Source organism: Mus pahari, chromosome 5, assembly GCF_900095145.1.
Source record: "Mus pahari chromosome 5, PAHARI_EIJ_v1.1, whole genome shotgun sequence".
Lineage (NCBI taxonomy): Eukaryota > Metazoa > Chordata > Mammalia > Rodentia > Muridae > Mus > Mus pahari.
In genome coordinates, this window is record NC_034594.1 from 17,378,753 (window position 1) to 17,391,154 (window position 12,402).

At 50.7% G+C, this 12,402-nt stretch overlaps 1 protein-coding gene across 1 annotated transcript in view; it reads left to right on the forward strand.

Moving 5' to 3' along the window:
* C5H2orf92 (chromosome 5 C2orf92 homolog) overlaps nt 1–9,368 on the forward strand; it is a 36,484-nt gene extending 27,116 nt beyond the window's left edge. Inside the window, exon 9 of the mRNA XM_021199441.1 lies at nt 9,198–9,368. The gene's annotated coding sequence lies outside the window, so the exon portion shown is untranslated. The remainder of the gene's footprint in view (nt 1–9,197) is intronic.
* The last annotated feature ends 3,034 nt before the right edge of the window (nt 9,369–12,402 follow it).

Below are 12,402 nucleotides of genomic sequence, written 5' to 3' on the forward strand. Positions count from 1 at the left end.
TGCATCTCGTGTGGGCACGCACTTGACAGCGTCATCCCTACTTCCACTCTGCTGCTTCTTTCTGCTCAGCCACTGGGGAACTCTTCAGCTGTTCCTTCGGTTGTCATCCCTATCACCAGGATAACTTGGGGAGTTGGGCGAGGGGATACTTGCCTCCGCCCGTTAGGGCAGCATTTGAGAGGTGGGGCTGCAGTTTCTGAATGGGTCCTGGGAGCGGCTGGGATCATTAAGGGGTGGGTATCCTTTCTCACTAGGAGCGAATCCTGGCGGGCTGGTGGGATTCCTCGCCTGGATTCTTAGCGGGTCCTGGGCAGTAGCGCCACGCTTACAGGACTATGTTCGCTCAGGCCTGTAGGCGCTGCTGGAGAATGGGCTGGAGGTCCAGGTGGGTAGCTGCTTTGCCTGTTGCGTGGCACACCAAAGCCACCACTGTGTCACTTCTTCAGTGGACCAGTGGTGGGTCCAGCACCAGCCCCTGGGACTGCTTTGAGAATGCTTGGGCCTCTTCAACTGCTGACCAGTTGTTACAGGAACTTTGAGCTGGGGTCCCGATCTTGGGACTGCGGATTTCACACTGGGCAGTTTGGAAACCCACTGTTGGCAGTACTGGGTTTGAAAACAACACTGGGCTGGGCTGTGTTTGGGTAGAACCTGTGGGTGACCCTGAGTGATGTTGGAGTTCTTTTTTGATCAAGCCTTGGCCTCAGGCATTCGCTGGCTCAGCTGTCACACACAGGCTGCCTTCTGCTGTGTGGCTTCATTTTAGCTCAGACCACACTACTGAAAGTCAGGGGAGCAAGACCATGCAGAAGACCTTATTCGTTCTGACACTGTAACAGTAGGAACCCTCTGTAGCACAGGAGACTGCCCCACAGCCAGCTCTGAGGGAGCAAAGCAGCCTGCTTAAATAATCCTGGGCCATAGGAGTCACTCCGCCAGGGGAGAGGCTCCCTAGTTAGCCAAAGTGTAACTAATTCACTATGTGACTGCAGAAAGTTTGGCACAAACTGTTTCAAACAGCCCTGCCTAGGACTGGGACCTCAGCACGCCTAGGCGATCTGCTGTGATCTGCGTAGTTGTCTCAAGGCATCCGCGGGGCATTTAAGATGGCCGGTGCCGGCATACACGAAGCTGTCAAGATCCACAGTCCTTTTGCTCATAAGCAGCTTGGGCGACAAGAGAAGGTGCCAGTGATGCTAATTAGGGGGTCAAATTGACCCATCCCAGAGTCTGCTCATTTACAGGCGAGGAACATCAGAAGCATTGCTTGCTATAGAAATGTGCAGAACTCAGCGTTAACAGTGAGGACGACTCTAGCAGACTCGAACTCGTGCTTTCCACCTGCCCTGTGCCCAGAGAGGGGTGGGCAAGGAAAGTCTTGTCATGGAGAGGCATTTAAGAGCTATGTTCTACAACAACCTTTCCCTTCGCCCACCTGTCTTGACTGGACCGACCACTGGATGCTTGTGCTAATGGAGTCTGAAGGACCAGGGCAGGGTACTTGGCTTGAGTTGACGGTGCTGTTTTGGAAGATTGTAGTACCTTTAAGAGGTCACACCATAGAGGAGGGTGGGGACCGCTGCGGGCAAGCTTAGAGGTTTTATTTATTTGTGTATTTATTTTTAAAGATTTGTTTGTGATTTTGTGTGTGTGGAGGGGTGCGCACATGTGAGTTTGGATGTCCTATGAGGTTAGAGGTTGTGGAGCTGGGTTTCAGGGAGCTGCCAGCTGGCTGGCATAGGCACCAAACTTGGAGCCTCTCTGCAAGAGGCAGGAAGCCCTCTTAAGCTCAGCCTGCTTTCTCTTCTTGTGTCTCTGTGACCAATAATAACCCAGGAGAACAACTTGAAGGTGGGAAATCAGTCACTGGTTAGTTGGCCCTGTGTGTCTGAACAGTGGTTCCTGTCGGGAAGGAGAGCTATTCACATCATGGCTGACATGGAGACAAAGAGGAAGAGGGTGCAGAGCCTCAGCTGGTAGGCTCTCTCCTTTCCTTTGTATTCTCTTCAGCTCCCTGCCCACTGGAAGGCGTCATCTGCCTTGAGGACGTGTCTTTCCTCCTCAATTAATTTTCTCTGGAAACACCTGCCCAGACACATTCAAAAGTACACTTCAACAGTCTCATAGGGGAATTCTAAATCCAGTCAAGGCAGTGGTTCTCAGTCTTTCTAATGCTGTGACCCTTTAATAGAGTTCCTCATGGTGTGGTGACCCTCAAGCATACAATTATTTTGTTGTTACTTCATAACTGTAATGTTGCTATAGTTCTGAATTGTTAATGCAAACCCCTGATATGCAGGACATCTGATACACATCATCTGTGGGGGTCGAGACCCACGGGTTGAGAACCATAGAGTCAAACTGACTGTCTTCATTTCTTTTCTTGCTGGGATAAAGCACCATGACTAGGCAACTTACAAAACAGAGTTTATTCTGGCTTACAGTTCCAGGGGGAAAGTCTCTGATGGTGGGGTAGCCTGGAACTAGGCAGGAAGTATGACAAAGCCACCATGACTAAGGTAATATATAAGGAAGAGAGGGTTTTGGGGGGGGCTTACAGTTTTTTTGGGGGGGGCAAAAGTTTGTCATGGAGAAGTATAGCGGCAGGAATAGAAAGCTCAGAGCTCGCATTTGTAAGCACAGAGCAGAGAGAATAACTTGGAAATGGTACAAGTCTGTAGACTCTCAATTCTCAGCTCTGGTGACATAGTTCTCTCACAACACTATAGCTTCTGAACCTCCCCAAAGAGTGCCACCCATGGGGGACCAAATGTTCAGGAACATGAGCCAGCGGAGGACGTTTTTATTTAAACCCACACTGGCAATGAAGACTAACCATCATACTGGCCATAAGTATTGTTAACCACATTCTCTCTCCTCTGTCCTAAGTCCTTCACCTGCTTGATAGCTCAAGGGCTGCTGGCCACAAAGTAATGCAGAGTGGGGACTTCTCGATCCAGGGCAACGGGCAACTTCTGGAGATATTTCTGGCTATGTTGTATACACATGTATGTGTAGGTATGCGTGTGTACGTGTGTGTTTGTATGTGTGTGTATGTATGTGTATGCATGTGTATGTATGTGTATGCATGTGTATGTGTTATATGTGTGTTTATATATGTGTGTTTATGTGTGCATTTATATGTGTCTATGTATGTATGTGTGTGTATATGTATGTGTATGCATGTGTATATGTGTATGTATATGTATGTGTATATGTGTATGCATGTGTGTATGTGAGTTTATATGTGCATGTGTATGCATGTGTGTGTTTTTATGTGCATATATATGTGTATATGTGTGTTTATGTGTGCATGTATGTGTGTATATGTATGTGTATGTATGTGTGTATGTATATATATATGTGCATGCATATTTGTTTGTATGTGTGCATGTATGTGTGTATGTATGTGTAGGTATGAGTATATCCGTGTATGTGTATATGTATGTGTTTATGTGCATGTATGGGTATGCATGTGTGTATGTGTATGTATGGGTATGTATGTATGTATGTATGTATGTATATATCTGTGTGTTCTGGCACCTGATGGGTAGAGGCTAAAGATGCTGTTAGGCATCTTACAATGCACAGGAGCACCCAGACACCCACTAAGGAATTATTCAGCTCAAAGTCTCAGTAGCCCGGAGGCTGAGACTCTGTATAGATCTGCTCTAGGTGTGACAACCTCACCAAGATGTCACCTTCTTCATGGTCACTCAAGGTTTTCCTGAGTAGCCAGTGATGTAACTGCTGCCTGCATCTGGGTGGGGCCTGAATGTCTGTAGACTCATTTGTAACCATGACCCACTAGCTGATGAGAGGCCATAGAGGCTGGTGCAGTAGAAACATTAGAAACACAGACTTGGGGAGTCTGAACTACCTGCTTGCACTGGATAGCTTGGCCCTTGGGTCCACCTGCCTGTTCATAAACCTGTTCATACATGTGTATGCATACATGTGTCCCTTACTGATGAGAATACAGTCTGAGAAACGTGTTTGGCAACACCACCAGTGTTTGAGTACCACAGAGCGTGCTAACCCACACTACACTAAGTTGGATATGACTTCTCCAGATGGGAAAACATGCTTTATGTGGTGCTGGAGACTGAACTAAGGGGCTTATGGATGCTAGGCACATGATCTAGCACACACACACACACACACACACACACCATTGAGCTATACTCCCAGCTTCTAAATGATCCGACTTCATGGCATTGCTGTTCTATACAACAATCTGTTATTGATTGAAATGCCAAAAACAATTTCCGTGGACTCTGCTGTGATAGACCATGACCAAAAACAAGCTGGGGAGGAAAGGGTTATTTCACTCACAGTTCTATATATTAACTTGTCATCAAAAGCAGTGAGGGCAGGAACCTGGAGGCAGGAGCTGATGCAGAGGCCGTGGAGGAATGCTGCTGACTGGCTTGCTCCCCATGGTTTGCTCAGCCCTGCTTTCTTATAGAACCCAGGACCAGCAGCTCAGGGACAGCCCTACCCACAATGGGCTCCCCATTAATCACTAATAGAGGAAATGCCCTACAGCTGGATCTTATGGAGGCATTTTCTCAATTGAGGTTCCCTCTTTTCAGATAACTGTAGCTTGTGTCAAGTTGACATAAAACAAACCAGCGCAGCCTCCCGTATGACTTATTGGAGAGGATATTACCGTTTTGAGTACCTTCTAGTCTGAGTTAATGTCTCCACTAAGACCCACTCACAAGCCTGGAGCTGCTTTCTGATGGAGAAGTATCACAGAAGAGCAGCGGGCCTCCCCCACCTCCAGGTCCATGCTGCAGCTATTTCATTGGAGGGTCCCTGTGCTTTCTCTCTTCCATCAATCCTTCCAGGATGCCTAGGTCTGCTGGCTGCGATGGCTCAAGGGGCAGCAGCCTGCATCCCAGCCTGCATCTGCTGCAGAGGCTCTCTCTGACAGTCTGGTTGGTATTCAGGCAAGGAGATGGGAGAACCAAACCCACGTGTGGTCTAAACAGCCTTCCGAATGAGATGCCCACTGAGCACTGGACCTGCTTCATGGGTAGCTGAATGTGCTGCAGAACACCTAGCCATCAACGAGGCAGGTCCCAGACTTTCTTTGTTTGTTTTCTGCCCTCTGAGAGACTCTTAGCCTCCTAAGGGTCCCGCTCCTGCAGTTTAGCTGTCTGGATGTTGATGCGGTGACTCAGCTCGGTCTGTAAAAAAGCAAGTGCTCAGGTTTCTCTGCTCAGTAAGGGTTTCCTAGCACTTGGAGACTCTTTGGCCCCTAGCTGGGATTGGGTGAGGTCCTGCTGGGGTGTCCCTGCTGTCTCTCTGCAAACTTCCATTTCCTGTTCTGTTCTGCACAGCGCTGCAGGGGGCTGTCTTTTTTTTTTTTTTTTTTTTTTCCCGAGACAGGGTTTCTCTGTGTAGCCTTGGCTGTCCTGGAACTCACTCTGTAGACCAGGCTGGCCTCGAACTCAGAAATCCGCCTGCCTCTGCAGGGGCTGTCTTAATCGATGTTTGTTGCAGTGAAGAGACACCATGACCACAGCGAGTCTTATAAAAAGAAGGCGTTTAATTGGAGGCTGGCTTACAGTTTAGTCTGTGATCAGCATGGTGGCAAGGCAGGAAGCATGGCGGCACGCAGGCAGACATGATATAGGAGAAGTAGCTGAGAGTTCTACAGCTGGATCAGTAGGCAATAGGAAGAGACTCTGGGCTTGGAATGGGCTTTTGGGAATCTCAAAGCTCACCCCCAGGGACACTTCCAACAAGGTGCTGCTTCCAACAAGGACTTCCTAATCCTTTCAGAGAGCGCCACTCCCTTGTGGCCAAATATTCAGCTCTGTGAGCCTCTGTGGGCGGGCATTCTCATGTAAACCACCACCCAGAGCCCTGGCTCTTCTCAGACGCCCTTGCTATCTGGCTTCTGCTTATTTCTGCCAACAGGAAGCCCTGGCTGAGATTGGGAGGTCAGAAGAGGGACCAGCAGCTCCCTTTCGTAGGTCAACTTAGTGGGAGCTCTGCAGAAACAGGGCAGACCTGCCTTGAATGGTGTGGGAGGGAGGGAGGGAGAGAGGGAGGGAGGGAGGGAGGGAGGGAGGCAGCCGGTCCCCGGGTTGTTCCCTGTTACAGCTGTCCAAGTATACAGGGCTGCAGTTTCTCCTGAAGTCTACAGCTCAAGGCTGAATCCATGTCCCACCCCAGCAAGAAGGGGATGTACCAGTGGGAAAATGGATGTTCTCCCCATGCTGGAACTTCATGATTGGTACCCTAGTTATAGGGATGCCAAGGGAAGGGTAAGAACAGGGATGAGATGTGTTAGTCAGAGGAATCAGATGGTGAAGAGGTCAGCTCAGGGCCATTAGAAAATTCCCCCAGACCCTTCCCCTCCTGGAAGAAAGAGGTCAGAGAGCAAGTATGCCAGAAGGGAGAGGCTGAGCACGCCCCTACTACCTCACTCTAAAGACCAATCAGTTTAAAGGACACACTGTTCTGCCAATCATATTGTGCCTAGTTGCTGATGCTCTATTCTGCCTCTGGAAACCATATAAAAACTCCATGAACGGGCAGCTGGTGGTCACCGCCTCTCCTTCAGGTCTGGGACGACCCCAGTGCACTGGAGCAATAAATTCCTCTTGTTTTTTTGCATTGATTCCCAGCTCTGCATCGTTTACTCAGAGAGACCCTGGTAAGCTATGGTTCACCAGAGTCTTACAATGGTACCCTCTGATGGGATCCAGCCAGAGTACAAAGTCACAGTCAAGATGGGATCAGCCCCTATTTAAAATCTATGGGAGAGGGGCTGGAGAGATGACTTAGTGGTTAAGAGCACTGACTGCTCTTCCAGAAGTCCTGAGTCCAATTCCCAGCAACCACATGATGGCTCATCATCTAGAATGTGGTCTGGTGCCCTCTTCTGGAACACAGGTGTATATGTAGATAGAACTCTCATATACATAAAGTAAATACAAATCTTTAAAAAAAAAAAAATCTGTGGGAGCCAGAGAGATGGCTCAACAGTTAAGAGCACTTCCAGAGATCCTGAGTTCAATTCTCAGTGGTTGCATGGTAGCTTACAAACATCTGTAATGGGATCCAATGCCCTCTTCTGGTGTATGTGAAGACAGTTAAGTGTACTCATATACATAAAATAACAATAACAAAAACAACAATATCTGTGGGAGAGGCATTACTTGAAGCTCCAAGCCCAGTGGCATGGCTAGAAGCAGCTCTAGAGCGGAATGTGTTAGCAAGGCAGGGAAGTGATCTCAGGTGTTTAGGTAGGCAAGAACACACTGGGGCTCTTAATGGACAGAGGGCATGAGTACAGGAGATGAAAAAATTGCATGCATGCCCCAGTGAATGTGGTCTACAGGCAAGGGGCTTTCTTTGATGTTTTGGTCCCCAGAACATATAAGGTTAGGTTGGGCTACTGTGGGGGGTAGGGGCATGTGAATTGGTGGGGTAGGCAGTGGCAGAGCAGACCCCGGCTGAACAGTGGTCCCTGGTGGTGTGGTCAGCATGCTTGCAGCTTCTAGGGGACAGCAGTGATACTGTGAGGCCCCTGGCTAATTCTTCATGCATGGATAGAACGTGAGGGTTCTTAGTTAAAGTCTCCAAGGGGCGAGAGTGGTGGAGTAGGCCCGAGATTATCTGTCAGAGCCTGGGGAGAATTATGGACCTGTCCACGTAGGGACTGAAGACGGGACTGCTCCCAGAGGATACTATTTAGTTCCTTGCCAAGTCGAAAAGTCAGCCCACCTCCAAAAATATGGGTTTTTACTGGCCATTAAATTCAAAATTGCTGTGCTGATGTATTATGCAACCTGATGTATTAGACAGAGGTAACCCTGCCAAGATGCCAACCCAAAAGACCAGAAAGCCAGAGTTCTAGGCCATAGGGCACCCTGGATACTCCCACCTTGCCGATCTTCCAGGGGCTCAGGCATGAGGGGAAGGAACCGGGGAATAGGAGGGGAGGGGGCTACCAAGGGCAGAAGGGAAGAGTGGGCGAGCCTGCAGAGGAGACAGCTGCCGCCTCACCAGCATCCGGAGCTGGTCCTCACTCAGGCGAGCATCAGCACTCTGTGCTAAACACAGTAGCCAGTGACCCTCACCATGGTGGTCTCCCCTCCCCTAACAGCTGACTTGTGTGGGCCTGGCCTCCCCACATCACAATCAAAGAAGCCAGAGATGGAGGTGGGCGGGGAGGAGGGAATAGCCCATCAGAGCTGACACAGTTACCCTGTATCTCTGCTCTGTGAGCTTGGTCATCACAGGACCAAAGGGAGGAGGTGACAGCTGTAGAGTGCCCAGCCTCACTGGGACTCCCTGCCTGAGACCTCACGATTCTAGCTGGTTCTCCAACCTAGAGCTGGTCCCAGCCTTGTTCTGCCACTGGTCCTTTCTAGGCCTGCTCTGAGCCTTGGCGTCCTCATTCCGCCAATACCTTTTGTGGGCCAGACACTAGGCTGGGTTGGAGACACTGTAGAAAGTAGGGACCAGGGTCCTTTGGAGCTCAGATGAGCGGCACCAGTCTGGTCGTGTGTACCCTCATGGGCTTCAGTCCAGTCTCTGGGCTCCCAATTCTGAGCTGCAGGCTACTCCGACCCAGATCTCCTGTCCCTTTCTCAGGCTTCTCTTTCTGGATGTGTGCACCCCTTGCCTGTGGGCCCACGGTTGTCTCCTTCATTTTCACCTAGAGGGGGTGCTCTTTGTCTTATCATCTCCCCTCTACTTGGTGGGCTTCCTGCCCCCCTGTCCCTTTCTGGGTGAGTCAGCAGATGGCATTGAGTTTAGAGTCCAGCTGGGTGGTGGCTGTGTTCTCTCTGTGTTCCACCATGTCCTAGAGAAGTCTCAAGTCTGTTTACTCTTGGCCGGTTTCTCTCTATGACATAGGCTAGCCTCCTTGGTGGGGTTGTCGTATCAAATCTACCCTCACTGCAGGCACAAAGTACTGCTCAGTATAATTTTTTCTTTCTGTGATTTATTTCTGCAATATATTGGTTTTCTGCCTACCCAGCATCCTTTGCATTCCTTCCTTCCACCCATGCCTGACCTGGCCACACCCATATCCATCCACTGGCTTTAGAGACAGGTTGGGACTCGCTATTTAGAGATGGAGATAGGACCCACTCATTCAATGCTCTGTGTTGGGGTGGGGGTGGGCATTCTCTGGGAATGCTGAGAAAACAATTCTTGCTCTTTGACAGGATTTGAAGTGAACTCCCGACCTTGAAGCCCAGGAAGAAAATGAGGCCGAGGGAGGAGCCAGCAGGTGGTAGGCAACAACCCTTGGGCTGTGGTTTGAGCCCAGAGCTGGTGTCCTGAAGCCCATTTCTGGAATCTTCATCCCCTCATACAATAATTTCCAAACACTGTTCTTTCCTGTGTTCATTTGCTTTCTGGGACAGTCTTATGGATCCCAGCCAAGGCTTACTTTGAGAATCTGGAGTATTTGTTCTTATGTGTATGTGTGTGACTGCGTGTAGGTATGTGAGGGTCCATGATTCCCCAAGGAACGATACTCCAGACTCATAGAGCATGTGAATGCAGAAGTCCAGCATGCTGGGGTCTCCCATTACCAAGACAGAAAGACACCCAAGTGAGCTCGCAGGCTTGCTGTAAAGCACCGTGGAGTTTCGGGTTGATGAGCTTCATCTTACTCTATCTCTAGGCATTCTGGAACCATTATTGGGGCACGGCAGGAAGGCTGGCACCTGGGTTGGTTTTTTTTTTTTTTTTCCTATTAGTAATTGGCTTGCTTGGGCTTGCCTGGACTCACTCAGTTCCTAGGCCTAGTCTTCTTAACTGCCCATTTGAGGTCTGTCACGGCATCAGCGTAGCCTTCTCAGATGTTTACGCACGAGAGTAGAAGCATCCACATTGGCCAGAAGAGGGCGTTAGATCCCCTGGAGCTGGAGCGCTGCTAGGTGGTTGGGAGCTGCCTTAAGTAGGTTCTGGGAATTGAACACCAATCTTCTACAAGAGTAGTACACACTCCAAACGAGCAAGCCACCCGTACAGCCCGTGCTTTGAACTCCTTGTCTGTACCTTCTGAATAATGGGACTACAGGCATGTACCACTGTGCGATGCCGTGGTGCTGGGGGGTGGAACCCAGGGCCTCGTGCGTGCTGAGCAAACACTCTGACAGCCGAGTAACATCCCCCACCCCTCACACACTAGGGCTAGAGACCTCCACCTCACGACACATTCCTGCATTAGGCTGTCCTGTCCTGCTTGCTACCCCTATACCTATTCATGGTCCCGGGCATCCTCTTCACGTCTTGACTCCAGATGTCTCCTCAGTGAGTCCTGCCCTGACTGGAGTTCCACACGATGCGCCAATAGATCTTTCTTTCTTTCTTTCTTTCTTTCTTTTTTCTTTTCTTTTTTTTTTTTTTTTGGTTTTTCGAGACAGGGTTTCTCTGTGTAGCCTTGGCTGTCCTGGAACTCACTTTGTAGACCAGGCTGGCCTCGAACTCAGAGATCTGCCTGCCTCTGCCTCCCAAGTGCTGGGATTAAAGGCGTGTGCCACCACGCCCGGCCCTCCAATAGATCTTTCATTCCCAGTGTTTCTCTCCGAGGTATTGGCGTACTGTATGGAACACTCCCTCATTTTGCTAAGTCTGTTTCTCCGCTATCGGACCGTCACCTCCGCGGGGAACAGGTCAGCGTCTGCACTGTCTACAGCAGGCCTCTGGTGGGAGGCAAAGGGATAGGCTGATTGTCGGTGTTAGACTCTGAGGTACTGGCAACTGCCACGGAGGTTTGAAGACTGCAGAAGGAGCCAGCGGTTTGAGAAGCGCTCAAGAGGGGCACACAGTCAGCGGCTGCTGCGAGCGGAGCAATCGAGCAGTCGAGCAATCGAGCAATCGGTTGATTCTCCTTAGCTTGGCTCCCTTTGCAAGGATGATGGTCACTTTCAATCTTCCCAGCCTCCTACGTGATGCTTGGCAGCTTTCAGTACCCCAGAGGTTCCCCTGGAGAACGCAAGAGAATTTGGGGGCTGCACAGCATAAGCCAGAATGTTTTAGAGGCTGCGGTTCAGCTAATCCCACAATGACCGGCTGTGAACAGGAAGTCCCTAAGATGCCAGTAGCTGCCCAGTCCACAAGGCTGGGTGTCTCAGTTGGCCTTCAGTGTGAGGAGACTCTAATGCCAGTGACAGAATAGCCACGCTGGCAGGCTGAGGGCAAGCAGGCAAAGAGCCTGCTTCCATGTCCTTGTATCTAGGCTTCCAACGGAAGGTGTGGCCCAGACTAAAGGTTTGCCTTCCTGCCTCAAGAGCCGGATCAAAGACCTGTGTCTTCCTATCTCAGAGGTCTGGACTAGAAGTAGATCCACCCTCTTCAACCCAGGCCCCCCCCCCAAAAAAAAAATCTTACAGGTGTGCCCTCCATTTCTGGATTGTAGTTCATTCCAGATATAGTCCAGTTGATAAGGATAGCTATTACAGGCAGAGTTGGTTTTCAGGCCTGTTTTAATATTCACAACAGCCCCAAGAGGTAGAAACAGATGAGGGAAAGAAGGCACCCTAGCCAAGCCCAGAAGGAAAGTAGCTGAGTCACTTTTTGTGTGTGTGTGTGTGTGTGTGTGTGTGTGTGTGTGTGTGTGTGGGGGGGGGGGGGGGGCGGGGGGGCGGGGGGTGGTCAATCCAGGAGGGACCCTGGTGAAAGAGGTGGTCCTAGTGGCTGGGGCTGTGGGGCAGGTGGAGGTGGTGGTGCTGGCAATAGAGCTGACCTCTCTGGAAGGCTGAGGCTCCATGCCCTCCCCTCCCAGGGCACCTGCCAGATGTTTCCAGTTGAGGTCTGATGTTCCTTTAGCTATGGAGCCAAACATGACCTGCCTAGTTTCAGCTGCCTGCGCACAAGGGCCTCTCTGGCCAGTGTGAGGCGGAGGGAGGTTTCCTGGGGGAAGCCAAGTTGCCTCTCCTCGGAGGCGCACACCTGGAGGTGTTGGGGCGCGGGTTCAATTTCTTCCCAGGCTCCGAGTCCACCGCGAGTGTTTACTGGAACCCCCTAGATGCGCTGCACACCGCTGAAGAGGCCGAGTTCCCTAGCATCTGGTAGCCCTTCCCTCTGAAGTTGAAGTTCAAAGGACGCGCCTCCCTCCTGCAACCTCATGGGACACATGCTCCTATCTGTGGCGACCTGCATCCTCTCTTCAGTGAAGCAGACATACTGCGGGCTGCAGCCATGACACTGTTTCCAGTCGCAAGCTTCTGGGACAGGGAGGGCCACGAAGTGGGACAGGAAGGGGCTCGGAGTGCAGGGCTTGTGGGTTGCTGAGACCAAGATTTCCCTTCTCCGAGCACTGGAGACTCCCACCTTGGAGGAGGAGAATGCCGCCCATCTCCCCCGTCCCCCTTCCCCCCTCCCCGGCCCCTGATGCTTTCAAGTAGCTGGTGTGGCTCC